Here is a 22363-nt window from a genome sequence, read left to right as displayed (position 1 = left end):
TGTACTTGCTATTTCCTCCACGTCGACTTTCTTTCTCAGACACCCATGTGGTCCCTCCTCATCTCCCTGGAGGTCTCAGCTGAAATGAATGTCACTCTATTAGAGAGGCCTTTGGGATGCACCCCTTCCCGATAAAATAGCCCCCTCTTCTCCACCCTTGTGTTTCTCTTCTCCATTCTTGTTTTTCTCCAAGCTGCCAGCACTTCCTGCACATGTTGATGCTGGTGTTTTCCTCCTTCCCTCCCTCCCTCCCTTCCTTCTCTCCTCTCAGCCTTTTCTCCTTCCTTTTCTTTCTCTCTTTGTAAAGCCTTAATTAATATATAAACCACATACCATGCAATTTACCCATTTACAATGCACAATTCCATGTTTTTGTTTGTTTTTTTAGTATATTCAGAGTTGTGCAACCAACACAACGTAATCAATTATAGGACATTTCCATGACCTCAGAAAGAAACCCTGTTCCCTTTAGCTGTCACTCTCAAACCCTTCCATCTACTCCAGCTCTAAGCCCAGTCCTAAGCAACTACCAATCTACCTTATGTCTCTATATAATTCCTCATTCTGGACCTTTCATATAAATGAAATCAGATAATATATAGCCTTTTGTTACTGGTTTCATTCACTCAGCGTAATGTTTTCCAGGTTCCTCCACGTTGCAGCTTGCATCAGTACTTCATTCCTTTTTAGGCCTGAATAAATATTCTACTCTATGGATATTCTATATTTTGTTTATTCAATAATCAATTGATGAACATTGGGTCATGTCCATGATGTTGCTATTATAAATAATATTGCTATGAACATACGTGTATACGTTTTTTCATGTACATGTTTTCATTTCTCTTGGGTATACATCTTGGAGTGAAATTGATGGATCAAATGGTAATTCTATGTTTAATCATTTGAGAAACCGCCAGGCTGTTTTCCGAAGTGGCTGCATCATTATACATTCCCACTGGTAACAGGTGACGCTGACAAATTTTTCACACCCTATCGACACCCATTTTTTAAATTCGGTTATTTGTCTTCTTATTATTCAGTTGTAAGAGTTCTTTATATATTCTAGATATAGGTCCCTTAGCAGATATATAATTTTAAAATATTTTCTCTCATTTTGGGTATCTTTTTATTTTCTTGATGGTGTCTTTTGAAGCCTCCCTAATTTTTTATTTTAATGAAGTACATTTTGTTTCATTTTTATTTTGTTACTTGTGGTTTGGAGTCATATCTAAGAATCAACTACTAAAACCCAGATCAAGAAGATTTACCCCTATGTTTTCTTCTAAGCACTTTATAGTTTTGGCTTTATATTTAAGTCTTTGATCTATTTTGAGTTAATTTTTGCATATGGTGGGAGGTAAAGATTCAATTTCATTCTCTTGCATATAGCTATCCAGTTGACCTGTAAATTCATCCAATGTCAGTACCACACTGTCTTGATTATTGTTGCTTTATAGTAAGTTTTGAAATCAGGAAGTGAATTCTCCAACTTTGTTCTTCTTTTTCAAGATTACTTTGATGATTCAGAACCCTTGCAATTGCATATGAATTTTAGGATCAGCCTGCAAATTTCTACAAAGAAGCCAATAGAGATTCTGATAGAGATTGAATTGAGTCTGTAGATCATTTGGGGAGTATTGCCATCTCAACAGTAGTATAGCTTCCAATTCATGCACATGGGCTGCCTTTCCATTTATTTAAATCTTCTTTAATTTCTTTCAACAATGTTTTATAGCTTCCAGAGTAAATGTTTTGCAATTCTTTTTGGTAATATTTATTCCTGAATATTTTATTCTATTTGATGCTATTATAAATAAAACTGTTTTCTTAATTTCTCTTTTAGACTGTTCATTGCACATGTGTAGAAATACAACTGATTTTTGTATATCTTGTATTCTGCAAACTTGCTAAATTCCTTTATTAGTCCTCATCATGTTTTTGTGGAGCCTTCAGGATTTTATATATACAAGACCATGTCATGTGCCAATAGAGACCATTTTATTTATTTATTTTCAATATGATGTCTTTTATTTATTTTCTTGCTCCTATTACTCTTGACCTTTCTTATTTCACTAAAAAAAAAAAAAAAAAAAACCTTACCATTACAATTATTTTGGATGTTTATCTGTTTATAAATGCTCTCACTAGTATTTAAGCTTCCATAAAACAGGTTCTTTCTCCATTCTGTTCACAGGTTTTCTGGAACAGAGCCTGGGACATACTAGGTGCTCAATAAATATTTAGATTCTCTGATAGCTTTCGAGGTGAATCTACCAAAGAGACATCTTCCTAATCTTAGCATGCTCTCAAGCCCAGCATTGCCTGGAGTTGAGGCCATAGCTGAGAAGGAGCAGCTCAGAGCCTCCAGGACCACTGTACCAGGATGCACACACCTTTTCAAGAACCAGTAGAAGGCGTTGCAAAAACAAACAAACAACAAAATCGCTTTCCATCTGTAACTATTGACAGCAAATCAACTTGCATCTCAGGCTCCAAGATGGGGGTCTACAGGATTCCTTACTGCTTCATCTACCATAGTGACTTTTCCCCACCACCTGAAAACCTAGGGCAGAGGGACCTCTTGTGGCTGCAAAGCAGTGGAAGGAGCTAAGGGGTCTTTTGACTATTACACTTGGTAAGTCCCCAGGTTGAGGTCTCATTCAAGAGTTGCTACAGGCACTGCACTGGACAGATTCCCCCTGTACCTGCCACCCCGTCGTTTCTCCTGCCAACAACATCTCCCAGGCATTGTTTCTGTTGCTACTTTTGAATCATCCTTTATTAGTATTGAAAAAATATCATTAATAAGACCAATGAGGAATGACAGGAGGAGGTTTCTGTAAGGCTAAGAGAGGAAGAGCTAGTCTGGAACAAAGAGTGGGTGGTTTTGGCTCTAGGACACAAGCTAAGATTTCTGGAATACAGGCAGGCAGCCCTCAGCTCCCCAGGGAGGTGGGCTGTTGGGGAAAGTGCAACCCTCCTCTCCCACCATCCAAGACAGGGCAACCGAGGGAGAGGATGGATGTATAGGGGTTCTTTTGACTCAACTTTATTTACTAAGAAAATGAGTCTTTTCAGGTAAACCAGAAGGCCAAGTTAAGACTATTGGAAAAAGTCCTGGAGAGATTTTTAGATGTTTAGAGTGTGCAAAATATTGTTCTCTCAAAAGGCTATCCCTGGGCTCTGGCTTCATTTGACCTGGAGTATGTTCAGGAAAAGGAAATGCAATTTCCATATCAAAATAAGGGAAATCCAAACTATTCCTAAAGAAATGGAAGAAAACAAAAATTGACTGGATACACGTGAGATCGTTCATAGTGTAGTTTTTCTATGTTGATGAGTTTTGTCTATTTTACTGATACTTTGACCACTGAATTATAGAATATAATTTTGGAACCCTAAAATATTAAAATTGAATATATCTTGAAGGCTATTACACTTAAAATGTCAGACTCAAATTTTATGACAAAGAGAACTTAAATAATAACTGATGTATGTAGTGTTTCATCTGTGCCAGGTTCTGTTCATTTAGTCCTCCCAGCAGCCCCCAGAGGCAAATACTGTTCCTAATGCCATTTTCCAGATGAGGAAGTTGAGGCAAGTGATGTTATGAGCACGTTGCCCAAGGCCTCACAGTTAGTCTGGGCTTCAATTTGGACTTATGTCATCTAATTCCAAAGCCTGGGTTACTGCTGCAATGTATTTTCTATGTCATTATAGTTTATGATAAGTATTCTGTCAATCTAAAAACTCTTAGTATGCAAACTAGGTCCATTTTCAGAAAGAAAAGTCTCAATCAAATTAATATGTCAGTTTATGGGCTGCTGAGAATTTACCCATCAATGTGAAAGAGAAACACTGATCGGTTGCCTCCCACATGCACCCTGATCGAACATGCCACCTTCTTGTTGCACGGGACGATGCTCCAACGGACTGAGCCACACCGGCCAGGGCTACCCATAAGATATTCTTGTATGTACACCAAAGACCAAGATATATGCACCAAATATGCTCATTATAGGATTTTCCCCCTTTGTTAATAGCCCAAATCTCAAGAGAACCTAAGCATCCATTAATAAAAGAATGTTTAAGTAAACTGTGGTTTATCCATAAAAATGTAATATTCTACAGCCACTAAAAAGAACATGCAAGACGGGTCTACGGTGATGCAGAAACTTTGGAACATATGGAAAAATACATTTGTATAAATGATAAAGAATGTGCACATAAATTTCTGAAAGGACATAGACAAATTCAACCGTGGTTAATATTGGAGTTAAGGCAAGGAAGAAACAACAACATGAATATACTTAATATTATTGAACTGTGTACTTAAACGTGATCTTGATGGTAAATGTTGTGTTATATGTATTTTACTATCATAAAAAATGAGAGAGAAAAGACATATACTTCTCATTTCATATCTTTCTACTCATATTTGTACATATTACTTCTATTTTCATAGATAGTCCAGTAAAAAATAAAGTCAATGCCAAAAAGAAAGTTTGAGTGGTTAGAAGGACTTAAAATCACTTACCATCAGCATCCAGCTGTATTTTCATTAGTGTCCCATATGAAAAGCTCTAAGAGTCAACAATAGCTAAATTTGTGTGGGATTTCAAGGGCTTGTGCGGTCATCTGAACGATCCTAAATAAACTCCCTGAAATTTCACATCCCACTACGAGAAGAGAGTTAGGTTGAATGTGTTCTGTGTAAAAACATCGGACTCAGCACCTACTTGACATATCTCCCTAGAATTTATTTCAGATTATCTTGTTTGGAAGAACAGGTAGTTCCTCTGTAATTTCAGACAGCCCCGGGAACACATTATCCCACTGTCCTCTTTCTTCTTGACCCTGCACTTTCTTCGTAACCTTCTATGGCTTTTGTTTTGTCCCTGTTTATGACTTCAAACAGTGAGCCAGAATGTGAAAATGCACAGGGCGTAGACCAAACACTGTAAATTGTACGTGTTATGGTTAAAGATAAAACATAGGCAAGTATCTAACAGAGAACACTAACATGTATTAGTTTTATTTCGATTGTCCCTCTCTTTATGTGAAAATATTGGCTGAGCCTGAGTCTCTAAAATTTCACCCCTGTCTCACAGGTTTTAGGATCTCATGAGTAAAGAAATCTCAACTTCTGGAAGAGACTTTGGAGATCTAGTTTCCAGCTCCTGCAGGGGCCAGATGGTAAGTAAACAGAGATGACGTGGCCCGTGGGGAACGAGGAAACCTAGGGAGAGAGAGCCCCATCCAAAGGGTGCCGGCCCATAGTTAGGCTATAGGGACCAGTGTGGCACAGATGTCTCTTCTGATTCTTCCAGAAGAGCTGGAAATCTAGGCTTGTATGCAAATGATTCCAATTTTTTAATGTTGCCAATTAATTTGAAAGCACTGTGAGGGCCCAACAAAACATGTCTCTTGGCTGAACTGAGATGTAACCTCAAACAGAATCCAACTCTTCATCTTACAGAAGAGGCTCAGAGAGAAGTGAAGTCGCTTGCACGGAGTCCCTGGGCTGCTTTGGGGAAGGAGCCCGCGCCAGACGCAGAGTGCCTTCCAACCCCGCCCTCTTTCCTCAGCCTGACAGCCCAGCTGACAAGGCTGCAGGACTAACTGTGGATGCCGCGTCTTCCACCCCACACTCGTCAGGAAGCCTGCAACCTGATGGGCTAGACCTCGACCACAGAGAACACCCACTGGCCATGTAATTCTGGCCGGACTCTAGATCTCAATCTTTTTGGGTGGATATGAAGAAGAAAACCAAAAGGTTGGAATTTTTACTCTAAGACAGTCTGTGGGAGGAATGGGAAACTCTGCACTTTCTGGCAGGAAGTTTTAAAAATCACTAATTCTAAACGTGGCATTGCTTGGGAAGATCTTTTATTCGGCTTCCCAGCAAGTAGACAGAGTCTCCCTCCCCTGGTCCATGGCGACTTCACAGTATGGGGCTTTGCCAAGAACTTGTGTTTCCCGTGACATAAGAGAAAATGAACCTGTTGTCTTAGGAGCATGGACTCTGGAGCCAGGTGACCTGGGTTCAAATCTGCCCCCTGGAAATTACCAGCTGTATGATCTTAGACAAAGCATGGGACTCTTTAATGAGTGGAATAAGCCTGTGAAGGCATGGGGGTGTGGAGATGAGTACTGGGGAGTTGGGCGGGGGGCATGTCTTCTCTACCTCCCTGAATGTTACTAATTCCAATGACCCAGGCCAATAGGGGGACAGGGGCCTCTAATGTGGCTCCCCAGTATCATAAAATGGTATCTCTGAGCCTGGCCGACGTGGCTCAGTGGATTGAGCATTGTCCTATGGACTGAGAGGGCCAGGTTTGATTCCCAGTCAGGGCACATGCCTGGGTTGCAGGCTCGATCCCCAGTAGGGGCCGTGCAGGAGGCAGCCGATAGATGTTTTTATTTATGTTTTTTATCTATGTCTTCCTCTCTCTCTAAAAAGAAAAAATTAATAAAAACATTTTTTTAAAAAAAAGATGGTACCTCTGAGATAATGATTGAGTCAGAAATATTGCTGATATAGTGAATTATTATCAATCAAATGTGTTACATCCTAAAAATGCAACCTAGTATGCTCTTAGATTAAAACGGAATGATTATGATTTCACTCCATCACAGGAGGCTTGTTTGTAAGTTATTATCTCAGCATCTTCAGTGTTGATGGTGATCAGAAATGCTAATGTCACTGGGTTGGTGGGGTAGAAACAGGGAAGGGTAAGACTTGCATGGGACCGAATATATGCCCTGAAATGGGAAATCTGGGGGGAAGGCTTTTAAACCAAGTGAAACCTTGATGAGGAGGTGGTAGCTTCTGTGGTTTGAAGCACAGAATAACCAAGTTCCTTTATTAGTGTCTCTGGTATGTTTTATACGCCTCCATGTTTCCCCTGGATTTCGTATCTTACTAGTAAGCACTCTGTTGAACACATTTGTTCTCATGGTAGGAATCTCAATATGAAGACGTCCATGGAATTTGCCACTAGAAAAATGAGGAAGTTGGTTGACCTAAGATAGATCCATTCTTTACACATCACCAACCTGAAGCATCATGAACGCCCCTACACTCCAGCCACTGGGCTATGGGTCATGTCCTGAGAGTCCAAGACCCACTGCACTACCATTTTCTTTCTCTCTCCTGGGCTGTTAAGATCTCTGGGGTTGCAGGAAAAGATAACAACAGCAATTAGAATAGCGAATACTTGCACAGTGCTGAGTATCCTAAGCCCTGAGCTCTCTCCGTAAACTACCAGGTCTAATTCTCAAACAGCCCCTAGAGGTAGGTAACCCAGTTTTTCAAACGAGGAAACTGACACACAGAAACGTTAAGTGACATGCCCGAAGTCACACAGCTGGCCTTGGCGGAGCTTGGACTAGATATCCAGCCAGTCCAGTTTCCGCTGCCCTGCCTTCCCAGGGAGTGCCTAGCCTGGCACAACACGACGTGTGTTAGAGTGTGTGGTCAGAGAGGGCCACTTTCAAACGCCCACTTCTCCTTCACAAACCCCTAACAAGTAGCGCTTCTGCCACCTTCCTCTCAACTCTTCCACTCGTGAGAACATCTGAGCTGTCTCCCAGGAGATCCCCCAACTGCCCTCTTCTCACCCGGACCCCTTCTATGCATAGTTCCTCTTCCTCTCATGTTTCGGAGAACTAGGGTTCACCCATCCCAAGACGAACACCCCAGCTGTGCTTTAAACCACTCCTTGAACCATTCCTCCTTGGAGAAGCCGCATTTCTCAAGTTCTGTCCATTCCGTTTGTCCCTCCCCTTCCCTGAGGCCCACACAAGTGCAAGCATCTCAGGAAGGCCGGGGCACAGCACTGCCCCACAGCCAGGTTGTTTGGGTTTGAATCCGGGACCTGTGTAATCCTGGGCAAGTGACTTACCCTCTCTGTGCCGTCTATAACTTGTGGATAACAAGACCACCATCCAATGGCATTGCTATGAAGATTAAAATAAATGAGACCAAGTGCTTAGGTCAGGGCCAGGCACATAGTGAGTGCTCTGAATGTGATGTATTATTTTTCGTCTCCTTTACTGGAGACATATTTTACTTGGCCCCATTGCTTTGTGCAGATACTTTCCACTACCTTCTATGATCTGTGTGTGCAGGTAACTCTGAATCAAAATCCTTCAATGACTCTCCATGGTCTACCCACCAATATAAGATAGCTTGGTGTTCAAGGACTGTCCCTTCCCCTGTCTAGAATGCTTCCTCCCTCTTTCCCTTCCTGATCAATCCGGTTATCCTTCAAGGCCCAGGTTCCTTGATGCCTCCTACAAGAAACCTGAGATCACGGCTTCCTTACTGGGACCCTTGGTGTCTACCACTTTCTAGCACTTCTCAAGGACAACCACCTAGTGTGTGCTTTCTCTCGTCTACCATCCACTGAGTTTCTCCTTCTCTCCCTGCAACTACCTCTGCAGCCGATTGCACTGGATGATCACTGGGCGCTAACCGCGGACGTGTGTGCATTATCCAGCGAGTCCCCACAAAAACGGGGGAAGTCATCATTCACATTTTACGGAAGAAGCCTGGACAGCTTTGTAGATTACCTGAAGTCACTGAGCCAGCAAGTGACAGAGCCCAGACGTAAAGCCAGGCCACAGAGCCTGTCACTTTATCCATCATACCCCAGGGCTGCTTGGTTGTCGTGACAACTCCCCAGCCTTAATACAAAAACAAAGTGTGCTGCTGAGCACATCATCAAGCACTTAGTAATAATAATAATGACAACGCTGATATCAGATCAGAACAGCTAACTTGAGTGCTTACTATGTGCCTGGCAGCTTTCTAAACACTTTACATGTGTTCATCAATGCAATCCTCACAACATCCATTTGAAGTAGATACATTTATTTTCCCCATTTTATAGATGAGGAAGCCGAGGCACAGAGCATTAAATAACTTGCTCAGGGTCACATGCTATAAGGGGCAGAGCTGAGATGCAAACCCAGAAAGTCTATCCCTAAAAGAGATAACAGGAAATGAACGATCACATTTAGCCACCTGTCCTATTCTGGAGACAGGCAGGTCAGAATATAAGGGCACAGTGCCAAGACCCACAGAGAGCCTGGAAGAGAGCAAGAGGCCCGGCAGCACCTCCTGCCACAGCTCCCTGCTTCCTCCAGCCTCAAAGCCATGAACACTCATTCGGGTGGCCCTGGGCTCTCAGCCGATCTTATTGGACCACCTCAGGGGAAAATCAAGAAGGGCCTGCCGGCTCCCATGCCTGCGGCCCAGCTCAGGCTCCGTGCTGGGAACTCCAGTGCTGAGTGCCATGGTGAATTCTGCGAGCATGAGCCAGTGTGCCCACATAGGCACGCTCCCCTGCAACCGCCGGGCACCTGCCCAAGGTACATGGAGGCAAGGTCACCACTTGGCAGGGGTTAGCAAAACAACTCTCTTGGTCTTTATTCAGGAATGGGGCAAAGGTGCAGACGCGGGGGAGGGAGGAATAAACAGAGGCCCCTCCTTCCCTATCCCAGTGCTCGCGCCAGGCTCCTTCACTGGGACACACACTCACAGTTCCACTTAGCTCATTGACATGCTTGAAAAGTGCTGGCTTTGCTGATGCTGAAACATCTTGTTCTCCCCTTATCAAAATTCCCCTTCACTGCAATTGCTCTTTTAGCGCTCATTTACTAGCAAACGGCAAGTAAGCTCCATAAGGGCAGGAATCATGCCTACTTATTCATCTCTATATCCACAGGTTCACTATCGTGCTTAGCAGATATGCAAAGACCTATTGAATAAATGCATGAGCAAGTCGATGAATATATATTATGTCAACAGAGCTAGTCGACAGACCTGCTCACGAGTATCCAGTTTTCCTCTCTGACGTTCTTAGTTCCACAGAGGTTAGGTGGGATTACCTGACTTGTTCAGGCCAATGAGTCATGCGTGGAAATGGTGTGTCTTTTCTGGTCTGGGGCTTCAACTGTTGGTACAAAATCCACAGACCTCTCTTTCCCTCTAAACTGGTTATTGACAGTTTTCCAGATGGTGGGTTTTCTCTTCACCTGGATCCTATGTTGGACATGTAGAGTGAGTGAGAAATAAACTTTTGCTATTTGAAGTCATCAAGACTTGGGGGTTATTTGCTACTACAGCAAAGCCTAGTCTATCCTGACTGATAGACACTAGGTCCACAGAAGTTTTCAGGGCCTACAGAACTAAAGAGAACCAGGAAGCTACCCTCTAGAATAGCTCAATACAACTTTCTGCAGTCACGGAAATGTGCCATATCTAGTCTATCCAATACAATAGCCACTAGTCATGTGTGGTTGTTAAGCACCTGGCTCGTGTGACTGAGACTCGAAAGTTTTCATTTTAACTCATTGAAATCCAACTCGTGCTTATTGTGTTAGAGGGCATGTTCTAGAACCACAGCGGGAGATGCTGTGATGCACGATACCACAGCCCCTCATTCCATCAGACTTCAGGGCAGCTGTGGTGGACAGTCCCATGCCCACAACCTGAGACTCACATCAAGTACACTTTACAGCGTCTCTCTGGTCTGCTTTCTTGGAGACCGCGAGAGCCCCAGAGCCAAATGCAGAAGTACATAGATGTGATGGAGAGCTGATGCCCCCAGAGGCAATTTTCAACAGTGGAGGACAGAAGTCTGGTCAGATGCTCCAGCCTCTCTGTTCTCTGTGGGGATGATTCTGAGACACGTTTAACATGGGTTTGACACTGTTCTTAGAGTCCCCAGAGAGAGACACCTACAGAAAGTAACCCACTCATTCACATTCCTTTTATTAGTCTTTCTCACTTCCCCTACTCCCTTAGTTCTGCTTTCTGGAATCACCTCCCAAATAACCTACTTGTGCCCAAGAGCCCCTGGTGGCAAGATGCTTTAGAAGGAATCCAAACTAAGAGAAAGTGGTTCTACTTTCCTAAGAACCCTACATGAAGGCTGCTAATTCATTACTTTAAAAAAATATTTTAAACCTTGACTAACTATCCAATAATGGTTTGTCTTTCCACATTTTTTAGCCAGCCTCTGTGATAGGGTGATAGGTGAAGAGGGCGGGGGCTATCAAATATCAAAGGAAGGACAAGAGCACTCACAGAAGGCATGATCTGTTTTTCGCTTTAAAATGCAAATGAGTTCTAGCTGGATAGCTCATTTGGTTAAAGCATCATCTGGATAAGCCAAGATTGTAGGTGCGATCCCCCATCAGGGCACATACAAGAATCAACCAATGAATGCATAAAGAAGTAGAACAACCAATTGATGTTTCTCTCTCTCTCAAAATTTAAAAAAAAATTAAATATATTAAAATGCAAATGAAAGACAGATTGTATATCTATTAAATGCCATCTGAAACACAAATCTCAGTTTTTATCAGTTTTGGGGGGGAAAGACAATTTAATCCCATTATAATATTTAGAGACTGAACTAAACATGTCAAATTCTATTCCTTCCAGTCTGCATTTTAAGAAATTTACTCTAATGATGATGTATTCAGGCTGCTGTCTCCCAGGCTTCCTTCTGCAGGAGACAGCTATCTCTTGAATCCCTTGAGCTAATTTGCCTTGTAAAAGCACCATCTCTCCCCACTTGCTGGCCTGAACTCTGGTGGAGAACAACTTGGGGTGAGGAGGAGCCTGCAGAAATGGCTGGCTTTATGGAAGAGCCTAGTCAGGAAACGCTTCCATGAATACAATTATTACCCACTTCATTTGTGCTTTTTTTTTTATCCTCACCCACAGACATTTTTGCATTTATCTTCAGATAGAGAGGGAGAGAGGGAGGGAGGGAGAGAGGAAGAGACAGAGAAAAATGTTGACACGAGGGAGACACGACTGGCTGCCACCCACACAACCCCAACCAGGGCGGGGGATGAACTGCAACCAAGGTACGTGCCCTTAGCAAGAACCGAACCCGGGACTCTCTGGTCTGTGGGCTGATGCTCTAACTGCTGAGCCAAACCGGCCAGGGCTCATAGTGCTTTTTAAGGTCCCTCCTGGCTGCTGCTGCTGCTGCTGGAATATACAAAGGCATATTCTTATGAGAGGAAACTGTCAATTACTGAAGGCTAACCACGGCCAGACTCAGTACTAGGTTTTAAGTACAGGATGTCATTAAACCTGAGAGACAGGTATTATCAGTGCCATTCTGCAGCTAAGGAAAACTGAGGCTCAGAGACAATAAGGAATTGGGATTCTGACCCAAGACAACTTGACCCCAAATTTCATGGGTTCTGCTCTTTTATACAATGCTTAGGATATGTGGCATTCCCATAGATCTTCGGACAAAACAGGGGCAAAGAAAAGGATGGCAATAACTACCAGGCAGAAAAGTTAAGGAAGAAGCAGATGAAAGAGAATGAGCAATGAATTAGGAAACAGATATGGGTTCCAGTTTAGTGTTTGCAGGACCTAAGGTAAATATGTCGTTCTCGCTGGACCTCAGTTTCTTCATCTGTGAAATGGAATGCTTCTATGGAGTCATCTCTATGGTCTCAACCAGCACAATATTTTTACTAGTCTGGCCATACAGCCCTAGAGGCCGTTAACCTCAGCTTCCCTGGACCATCATCCCAAGTTAGATTTTGTTTTGTTGTGGCTACTTTTAGACTAATAAAGTTCAAGGTCGGTGTTGAGTGGTGCTATATTCACAACCAATCTAAGTCCGATGAGAATTTTATGGCTTCATAGGGTAAATGATCCAATTCAAATATTTGTCGTTCTTTTTTTTTTTTTTTCCTTAACAGGTTTTTTATTTTAGAATAGTTTGAGATTGAAAGAAAATTTGCAAGGACAGCACAGAGCATCCCCATCCCCCACACCAGAGTCCTGCATTAGCAGCATCTTGTGTCACTGTGGTGCGTCTGTCACAACTAACGAGCCAACAATGACTCATTATTATTAACCAAACCCCATGCTTTATTCGTGTTTCCTCCATGTTTCCCTATGCCCTTTCTCGGTTCCAGGATCTCAGCCAGGAGACCACGTTACATTCAGCTGTCATGTTTTTTCAGCTCCTCTACACTGTGAGTTTCTCCGATTTTCTTGTTTTGGATGATCTTGACAGTTTTTGAGGAATATTGATCAGACCCCTTGTAAAATGTCCCTCAATGGGCTTGTTTGGTGTTTTTTCTCATGGTCAGACCATGGCTATTAGTTTAGGGAAGAAAGAGCACAGAAATAAAAGGCCATTTTCGTCACCTCATATCAAGGGAGAACACTAGCAATGTGACATCGCTGCTGATGCCAACCTTGATGACATGGCTTAGGTCGTGTTTCCCGTGTTTCTTTCTTTTCTATTTTTTAAATCCTTACCCTAGGACATTTTTGCATTTATCTTCAGATAGAACGGGAGGGAGAGAGGGGGGAAGAGAGAGAAAGAAACATCAATGTGAGAGAGACACATCGACTGGCTGCCACCCACACGACCCCAACCAGGGCCGGGGACAAACTGCAACCAAGGTATGTGCCCTTTGCAGGAACCAAACCTGGGCCTCCCTGGTCTATGTGCCGACGCTCTAACCACTGAGCCAAACTGGCCAGGCCTGTTTCCCGTGTTTCTCCACAGAAACGCCATTGCCCTTCTCTCCACACTGTGCTCTTTGTGAGAGTCTCCACGTGTATCCCGCTCGTAAGAGATGGGCGATATGCTCTACCTCTTTGATCGGGGAGCATGCATTTTTGTAAACTACAGACACATAGGCAATGTCTGCTAGTGAACAGCGTCCAACTCTAAACCTTATTGCCCCAAAACAACTAAGCCAAAAAGTTAGTGAGATACAATCACTGTGTCCAGCCCTTGAAAGGGGCATTCCCTTACAGTGAGGACAACTGGCTCTATACAAGTAACATACATAAAGTATCCTCCACAAAAGCTACTGCTGAGTAGAGGGTTTATTCTTATTTCTATTTACACAAGACTTGCATACTGCTCACAGCATTTGGTCTCATTTTCACCTCCAAATCCAGTACAGTTAAGTATTATCTAGAGAGAGCTCTTTGAAATCAATAAGGAAAAAATTGCAATTTATCTTTTCAAATGAACAAAGAAGATAAATGCACAGAAGAAACACAAATGGACAGTAAGTATACTTGTGTGCCAAGGAGTCTAAAGTGGCTATCTCTGAGGTGGACATGGCGATGGAGAAAGTATACTCTCACTTTCTACATTATGATTTCTGACTATTAAACAATGAACTTTTTGCAACCAGTTTTTAAAAGAAGTAAAGTAATTTAAGAAAATGTTTGCCACTAAAATATATGTGTTGTGGTTTCTCATCTGATACCGGCTGTAAAAGCTGAACTTTGCTCTAGACTCTCTTCATTGAACTGTTTCTTGCAGTGGAGAACCTGCAGGCTTTGCAAACAGATGGCTGGTCGTGTGAAACGTGATGTGGCTATTTGCATCTCTTAATTATAAATTTAGCATGCAAGGTCGCGCCACCTTTTATGTTTCTAATAAGAAATTACAGGCACTTTTCTTTGCTAGGTTTTCAAGATTTGGCAGTTAAGACTCTGACAGTGAAACACCATTGTTCACGAGGCAATTTTAGTTCTACTTGCCATTAACTGGAAAATATTAGTCATGCAGTTTTTGAGGAATAGTATTTTTCTGCATGCTCTTGTTTTGCTTAAATATACATGTAGACATCCTTCTCCATTAAAGGAGTTGTTAAACTAAGACCATTATGATGATTCAAAGGAGTCATAATATCTGTCATCTCTATTTAACTTGTATCAAGAATGAGAAAAATTAAGAATATCTAGACCCAAAATTTAATTATAAATGTATGTTCCTGAAAAGATGGTCCTTAAATGAACACACTAATATTGGGGGGGAGGGGTGTTCAAATAAGAGAAATAGAATGTGATATTAAAAGTCAATAATAAAATTCAATAACGATAAAGTGTGATCCTGCTTGTGCTAGTGAAATGTGGTAGGAGAAAGAACAGTGTTTGACTTTCTGGTCAGGCGAGGATAACACTAGTTCTGCATCATCCCCAGAAAAAGCACCTAAGGTAAGCATGGATGGGAGCAGGAGAAATCAATGCCCACTTATTTTAAGGTGTGATTGTCTGTGTAGAAAACATGCTCACAGAAGTGCTGTGCGTTTGTGTCTCTGACAAAGGCTAGAACCATGATCACAAGCCTTGACCTGCAAGGGACTGAATTAGCTTTGACGTTATTATTCTGGGCCTCTGAATACCTTCTAGTCTGCTGTTCGCTGATTAGCCGAAGAACGTACATTCACACATATCACGGTTTTATTTGACTGTCAAGGCTGAGCAGCCAAAATGACTTCAGATGCTACTGAGAACATAAGGCAAGTACATTTACTGAGGCTTAAGGGAGGCATGTGACTTAAGCCATCATGGATAGCATTCAGGAGATCCTACTGGGAAATGGTTTGGGGTTTTTTTTTGTTTTGTTTTGATTTTTGGACGTGGTGCTGACTTCATTAAGAACATTTAAACTTTTGGATGCTATTTTCGAACAAAAATTTTCTACAAATTTCACTCAGAAAAAGTTGAGATGAAAGTAAGGAACCCTAAAATTATTTTCCCAATGTCAAACCTTCAGACAACATTGGGATATTTATATTGGAGAGCCACAGGGCAACATTACCCAATTTGGTTACAGTCTTCCCACTGCAGCCGACTGCCAGGCGGAAAACAACCAGAGTGGTGATGGGAAATTCTTTTTAATCTGGCAGAGACTAAACACAAATAAAATTGTGTAAAGTATCTAAATCAGACCCTCAGCATCTCTGAAGTTCTGATTCAGATTCCAGCCTAAGACAAAAATCTCTTTAATTGTTTTGGAGAACAATTTCCTCAGATATATACTCTATATAGCCAAATGTTCCAATGATCCATTTTCCAATTTCTTGTGCCATCTCCTGACAGAAAATGGTCTTAATGCCCCACCAAACTGATAGGGTTTCTGTCGATATACCTGGGAAATGTAGAAAATACTTTTGCTACTGGGAATCAAAAAGAAGACATTCTTCCCCTGGAAGATCAAAGGGCCTGCCGCTGTCTCAGGTGTCTGATTTACAGCCGTCTTGGGAAGTTTGTGATCCCTTGGGTGAAGGACATCTTGATAAATAAGTCTATTCAGTAGTTACCTAATACATTGTGGCTCACATGAGCTCTTTTCTAAACCACAACCAAACAAATTGCCCAAATAAGCATTTTCCCTGTTTTGGTCAAACAATGATGTGAAAGACACAGAAGATACAATACACAGAAGATGTTTCCCAAACTTTATTTGCATATCACTATGGGAGATGTTGTCATATTCCAGGACCACTGTACTATTAGGTGGAACCAATTATAGTCACTAATATTTGGGCATGCACTACAAAATAAGATATTTCATATGGTTCAATCTAATATTATTTATTTAATTTTTTTTTCCAGATTGACTAACTTTAAAATTATATATTGCATCCGGCAACTGTGCTCCTCAGTATTTTATCCAATGGAGTTCAAAACGTATGTCTACACAAAAGCCTGCACATAGATGTTATAACAGCTTTATTGAGAATTGCCAAAACTTAAAAGCAATCAAGATGTCCTTCAGTAGGTAAATGGATAAATAAACTGTGGTAAATCCAGACAATGAGATATTATTCATTGCTAAAAAGAAATGAGCTATCAAGCCATGAAAAGCTATGGAGTAAACTTAAATGGATATTACTAAGTAATAGAAGCCGATTTGAAAAGGCTGCATACTGTATAATTCCAACTATATGACATTCTGTAAAAGACAAAACTGTAAAGACAGTAAAAAATCAGTGATTGCCACTGGTTTGGAGAGAGGGATGAACAAACAGAACACAGAGGAATTATAGGGCAGTGAAAATACACTACATGATACTCTAATGATGGGCACATGTCATTCATTTGTCCAACCTGTAGAATGTACAACAGTGACCCTGAGGTAAACTATGATCTCTGGTGATTATTATGTTTCAATGTAGGTTTGTCATTTGTAACAAACATACACCTCTTCTAGGGGATATTGATAATGAGGGAGGCTATGTGTGTTTGGGGCAGCAGGTATATGGAAAATCTCTCTACCTTCCTCTAAATTTTGCTATAAACATAAAACGGCTCTAAAAATGGTCTATTAGAAAAACTAACAACAACAAAACCTTAAATTAGTGATAAGTAATTTGGTCCTTAAGCATATTATAGTAGAAAGTCTCCGAATATGACCGCCATTAATTCCTTCCCCCTTGCATATTCCTGGAGGGAAGGAGTTGACAGTGGCCATATTTGGAGACAATCACGTCTTCTCTTGCATCTAGACTTGCCTTGTGACTTTCTCTGACCAATACAGTGTGGTGTGGCAAGGTGAAACGGTTAATAGTTCTGAGCCTAGCCTATAAGAGGCCAGCAACTATGTAAGAAATATGACTACCCTAGGACCACCACACTGTGAAGGAGCCTACAAGTTTGCCACACGAGCAGGTCAGATAGGGGGAAACTGAGGCGCTTGGCAGACAGGGAGAACTGTAACACCAAATGAACCATCTCAGCCAGCTCTCAGCAATTTGAGTCACCCCTGTTAGGCCTTAGACATGGTGAAGTACAGATAAGCCATCTTTCCTGTGACCTATCTGACTTCATGGCCACAACATCAATGAACATAATAAAGTGCTTGTTGCTTTCAGTCATTAAGTTTGGAAATAAATAATTGAAACACTCTACTGGAGGAGATTTGCCTTGTGGTTATGACATGGATTCTGGAGCCTAACGGCCCCAGATCCCAGCTAGACTACTTACTAGCTAGGTTAGTGATGACTGTGGAAGATCATTTAATCAATCAATCATTGTTGGGTAAAGTCACTAAGTTTAGGGATGATTTGTTATGCAGCAGTAAATAACTAAAATAGAAATTCTATCCATGAAATCATAAGTGTGATTATTATTTTTCCTAGCATACATTAAAATGTTTTAATAGTCAATGTGCCACATAAAATTATCTTATGTACCACCAACAATTCACTTATCAGACTTTGGGAAACACAGGTTTAATGGGACAAAAATGATAATATATATACTGGCAATCGTGAATTGAATATCTATGCTTTTATAAATTCTGAGCTAAATGATTTATATGCATGATCTAATGTAAGCCTCCCAACAACCCTAATAGGTAAGTGTTATTATTTCTATTGTATAGACAAAATAAGTGAAAGTCAGAAAGATTATTTGCCAAACGTCACCTGACGGTCACCTTTGATGACCTTTACAACTTTTGTTGTTGTTATTGTTGTTGAGTAGAAACTTTCCTTGATCTAGAAGCAAGTGAATGAGATCTACTCTCTATATAAGTATGTTTTCTACATTTAAGTTATGAATGGCTGATGTCTTTGCCTATATCATATTCAGGGTCTACTTTAGGGATAGAGCTTCTCTACTTGACCAGAAACTTAGGCTTTGGAAAGGCTTTTCACCCACTCACCACCTTACCCATCTCCTACTCCTCCTGGGGGATGGGGCTGCCAGGGCCAGTACACTGCTCTCATCAGAGCCATTCTGGCTCAAATAACCAATAATATCTATTGGACATTTAGCATGTGCTCCGTTTTGTGTTGAATGCTGGGGTGGGGGTGAAAGGTTAAGAAGAGATTCAGTATAAGGGTAAAATAGGACTTGAATTCTCAAAGATGACTAGTTTACATACCCCAAATAGTCATTAGTCTAAGTAAGGCCATTTTAAATTACACAGAACAAATATGTGACAGGAATTGGGAGGAAAAGGAAAACCCAGGGAGGCTGAATGGAAAAGGAAACTTTTACATGCCTCGGAAGTTGAGGTGGATTTTACAATATTAGAACTGAGAGGAGAGGGCACCCCAGGAAAAGATATGGTAGTGAGAATAATCATGGGACAGAGAGATGGGTTGAGGACAGGAAATAAGTCTGGATCCATAGACCAGAAGCACTGAACAGAGACCAAGTTGGATTCATCTCATATTCCCAGCCCAGCACCAGGCACATAGTAAGTACAGTACCCATTGAATAAGCATGAGTCACAGGGAGAAAGTGACCCATGGAATATGTGGGGATGAAGGGCTGATTGGAGAGAGGAAGACTGAGAGGTGAGAAGGTATACTTCTAAGGATTATTCAAGGAATAAAGTCAGAGGCCACACCCATGACCTTTAAGGAAGGGTGGGGGTGGTACACAGAGCCCAGATGGATTCCATCCTGAGGAGAGAGTGTCCACTCCTCCAATGGGACCCTACTGGCTTGGGACAGGGCTTCCCTGCCCTGTCCCAGCAGATATCTGAAACAGAGACTCACTCCACCTACTAAGAGACCTAGGGAGCTCCAAGACACCTTCCTTCATTGGCCTTGGACAGAGCTCAGTAACTGCCCTCTCTCTTCAGAAACTGACCTTGGCTCCGCGATGACCCACTTCTTCCCTCCAGCAATAACCACCTCACCCATGCCCCATCTTCCTCCTGGCCTGACCAGCAGTCACTGTTCCTGCCTTCAGCCTGAAGAGGGAAGGAGGTCCCATAGCTCCCCCACAGGGGCACCGAACACTCACTGTGCTTTGGAGGTCTCTAAGTCTCCATCAGCTGGTGGGCTCTGTGTGTCTTCTCCAAAGTCCTTGGACCTAGCGAAGCCACACGCCACGCCCAAAGCCCATCACGGTGAGACCCTTCTGGTGCAAAGTCAGCGAAATCTAAACAAGCCTCCTGACTTCCTGACCATCTGAGCGCTCCCAAGCATGGGCACAACGTTCTAGCTCTCTCTTTGTTCTTCAGGGAACAGTGAGCTTTGGTTTGAGGTTACCTCAAAGGAAAGACAATCTGATGTGCGATAAGTAAGCTTGCTTGGCTGCTGACAGAACAAGGAGGGCCTATCAGACCTGGTTCCAATTAAACAAAGCCAGGCTTTCGTAGGGGGTTAGGCTAAACCATAGCCCTAGTTTTCAGTGAAAAGAAACCAGCTGACACTCCCGCCCAAGGCAGACACCTGGAAAACCTAGAATTATAAATAAGCAAAAAGGAAGCTGTGCTTGGGAATGTGCACACTTAGAAAAAGCAATTTCATAAGCCTATACATTCCCAACAGCTCAATTCGAAATATTCATTTGCATCAGAATAGTCATGAATATTCAGAAGTCAGCCAGTGTTTCAAGACCATTGTCTATTCCTGGCTCTTTCGTCTTCCCCTTAAAAAGCAGATCATGGGTTTTTAAGAAAGGTGGGCTTGGCTGGTCTTTGCACTGCTGTGCTTGGCAAGAAAGGGATGATTATTTTTCTTTTGTTTCTTAATATTAAAAAAAAAAAAAAGCCTCAGCTGCTGTTAAATCTTTGCGCTTTGTTCTGGTCAGGATATGAATCATGCCACAGACCTCGAATCTAGCCCAGGGGGTTGTTTTTTAAACTGCCACATGAGCTTTTTGTTCAGATCCTGCAACATAGCTTCCTATGTGCAGGTGTCTTAAAGAGAAAATCACATCAGGGTCATGATCAAGGTCCAAGGAATGTATACAGCCCTAAGATCTGGGAGACTCCTGTCATAAGGGTTACTTTGGCCAAGACACTTTTCTTCTGCACCTTAATATCCCCATTGGTCAGATATAGACTCGTGGGTGTCCATCCTCTCTCTTTACTTTTCCCTCCATTTTACAAAGCTAACTAAGATGATACTGCGTAAGTAAACGCGCTTTGACCTCCTTGAAGGAAAATCAAGAACCATGGCCATGTCTATGGTTGTATACCAAAGCTTTCATTGCCAGATAGCAATACAATCTCATGATTCACAAGGGATTGTCATAAACTGTTTTAATGTTAAAAAAAACAAGTGCCGTTAAAAAGAAAAAGGGCAGCACATATACTAAAATTGGAACGATACAGAGAAGATTAGCATGGCCCCTGCACAAGGATGACACACAAATTCGTGAAGCATGACATATTTTTCTGTAACAAAAATTAATTAATTAATTAATTTAAAAAAAAAAAGGGGGAGACTCACCAGTTTATCATTTGCTGAGATGACTGGCAGCTACTTCTCTCTTATATACCAAAATTTGATTTTCCCAACATGTCTTCCTTGTGCTCCAAACTGATTAACGGTTCAATAATAGGTTTAAGGTGGATTCTGAGAGAAGGAGACGAAGGAAGGTTGACTTGGCACAGACTCAGTTTTCTGAGGATTCATCCCTCTGCCCCCACCATATTCCAGCTGAAGTTCATTCTATTGTCACCTAAGCTCTGTCTAAATTGTTCAGTGTATGTGACAAAGTCTTGATGGTATCTCTTTAAGGCTGTCAGAGGAGTCAATGCAATACCAGCTCAGAAGTGAAGTCATGGTTACAAAAGTGCCTTTAGTGAAAATTGGAAATGTGGGAAGTCTTACCTGTTCTCTTGCAATTATTTCCGTATTCAATTTGCAAGACAAAGGATGAGGGCCTCTCCACCCACCCCATGCCTCGGATCAGGCTGTGCTCTTTCTATTTATTCATCAGCTTTCTCAGGTTTGGCCTCAAACCACCAGGAAGAGAGTCCTTGAATGTTAGTGCTAGGGAGGAATTTGAAGATTTTTCTAGCCTAGCTACAGTAGAGAATCAGAACATCCAAATGATAGAATAGTTCAAAACAAATATTTTTATTAACCAGGCATTTTTAAAAATACATTTCCATCATAAGTCTAAAAAGGATCTGAGTGAAAGGAACAAGTCTGGGATCGGGTGAATCAGCACAGAAGGTTGACATACTGACCCTGGTTTGATGGATAAACATCTCAGTTGCCATGCCCTTCAGTGGGACAACTTTTAGGTGTGTTCTGCACCGTCCCAGAGGTCCCTAGTGAAGCTAACCTCTTGCCACCCAATGCAGTCACCAGCTCATTCACACACCCTTTATCGGCTCTCCCTCCCCTGACTCTCTTCAATCCCTCACGATCCTTCCTGAGATGACCTTCCAAAGCAACCACTCGCACTCAGTTCTTTGTCTCAAGGCCTGCGTTTGCCAACATGAAAGTCCATACATCCAAAGACACTCCCTCAGAGGACTGGCTCTCAACTGGGGCTAATTTTGCTCCCCACAAGGCATTGGCAAAATCTGGAGACATCTTGGTTTTCACAGTTGAGGGAGGAGATACGATGGGCAAGTAATGGGTTGAGGCCAGGAATGCTACTAAGTATCCTATGATGCATAAGAAAGGCCCCATGACAAAGAACTATCCTGGCCAAAATATCAGTAGTGTGGAGGTGGGGGAGACCCTGCCTTAGAGTCCCTGCTCCATATGTCTCTCACTATCGGCCCCACTGGAAATTGCATGAAGGTCCCCTCTTGGAGGATGAGCTCACAGAGAGACCATCCAGGCC

General features: G+C 42.1%; 1 pseudogene; it reads left to right on the top strand.

Annotated features, from left to right (window-relative positions):
• Positions 1 to 20838: 20838 nt before the first annotated feature.
• LOC118633688 lies at positions 20839 to 20954 on the top strand (annotated as a pseudogene).
• Positions 20955 to 22363: the final 1409 nt, after the last annotated feature.

Source organism: Molossus molossus, unplaced genomic scaffold, assembly GCF_014108415.1.
Source record: "Molossus molossus isolate mMolMol1 unplaced genomic scaffold, mMolMol1.p scaffold_m16_p_18, whole genome shotgun sequence".
Lineage (NCBI taxonomy): Eukaryota > Metazoa > Chordata > Mammalia > Chiroptera > Molossidae > Molossus > Molossus molossus.
This window is presented reverse-complemented; position numbering and strand designations above follow the sequence as displayed.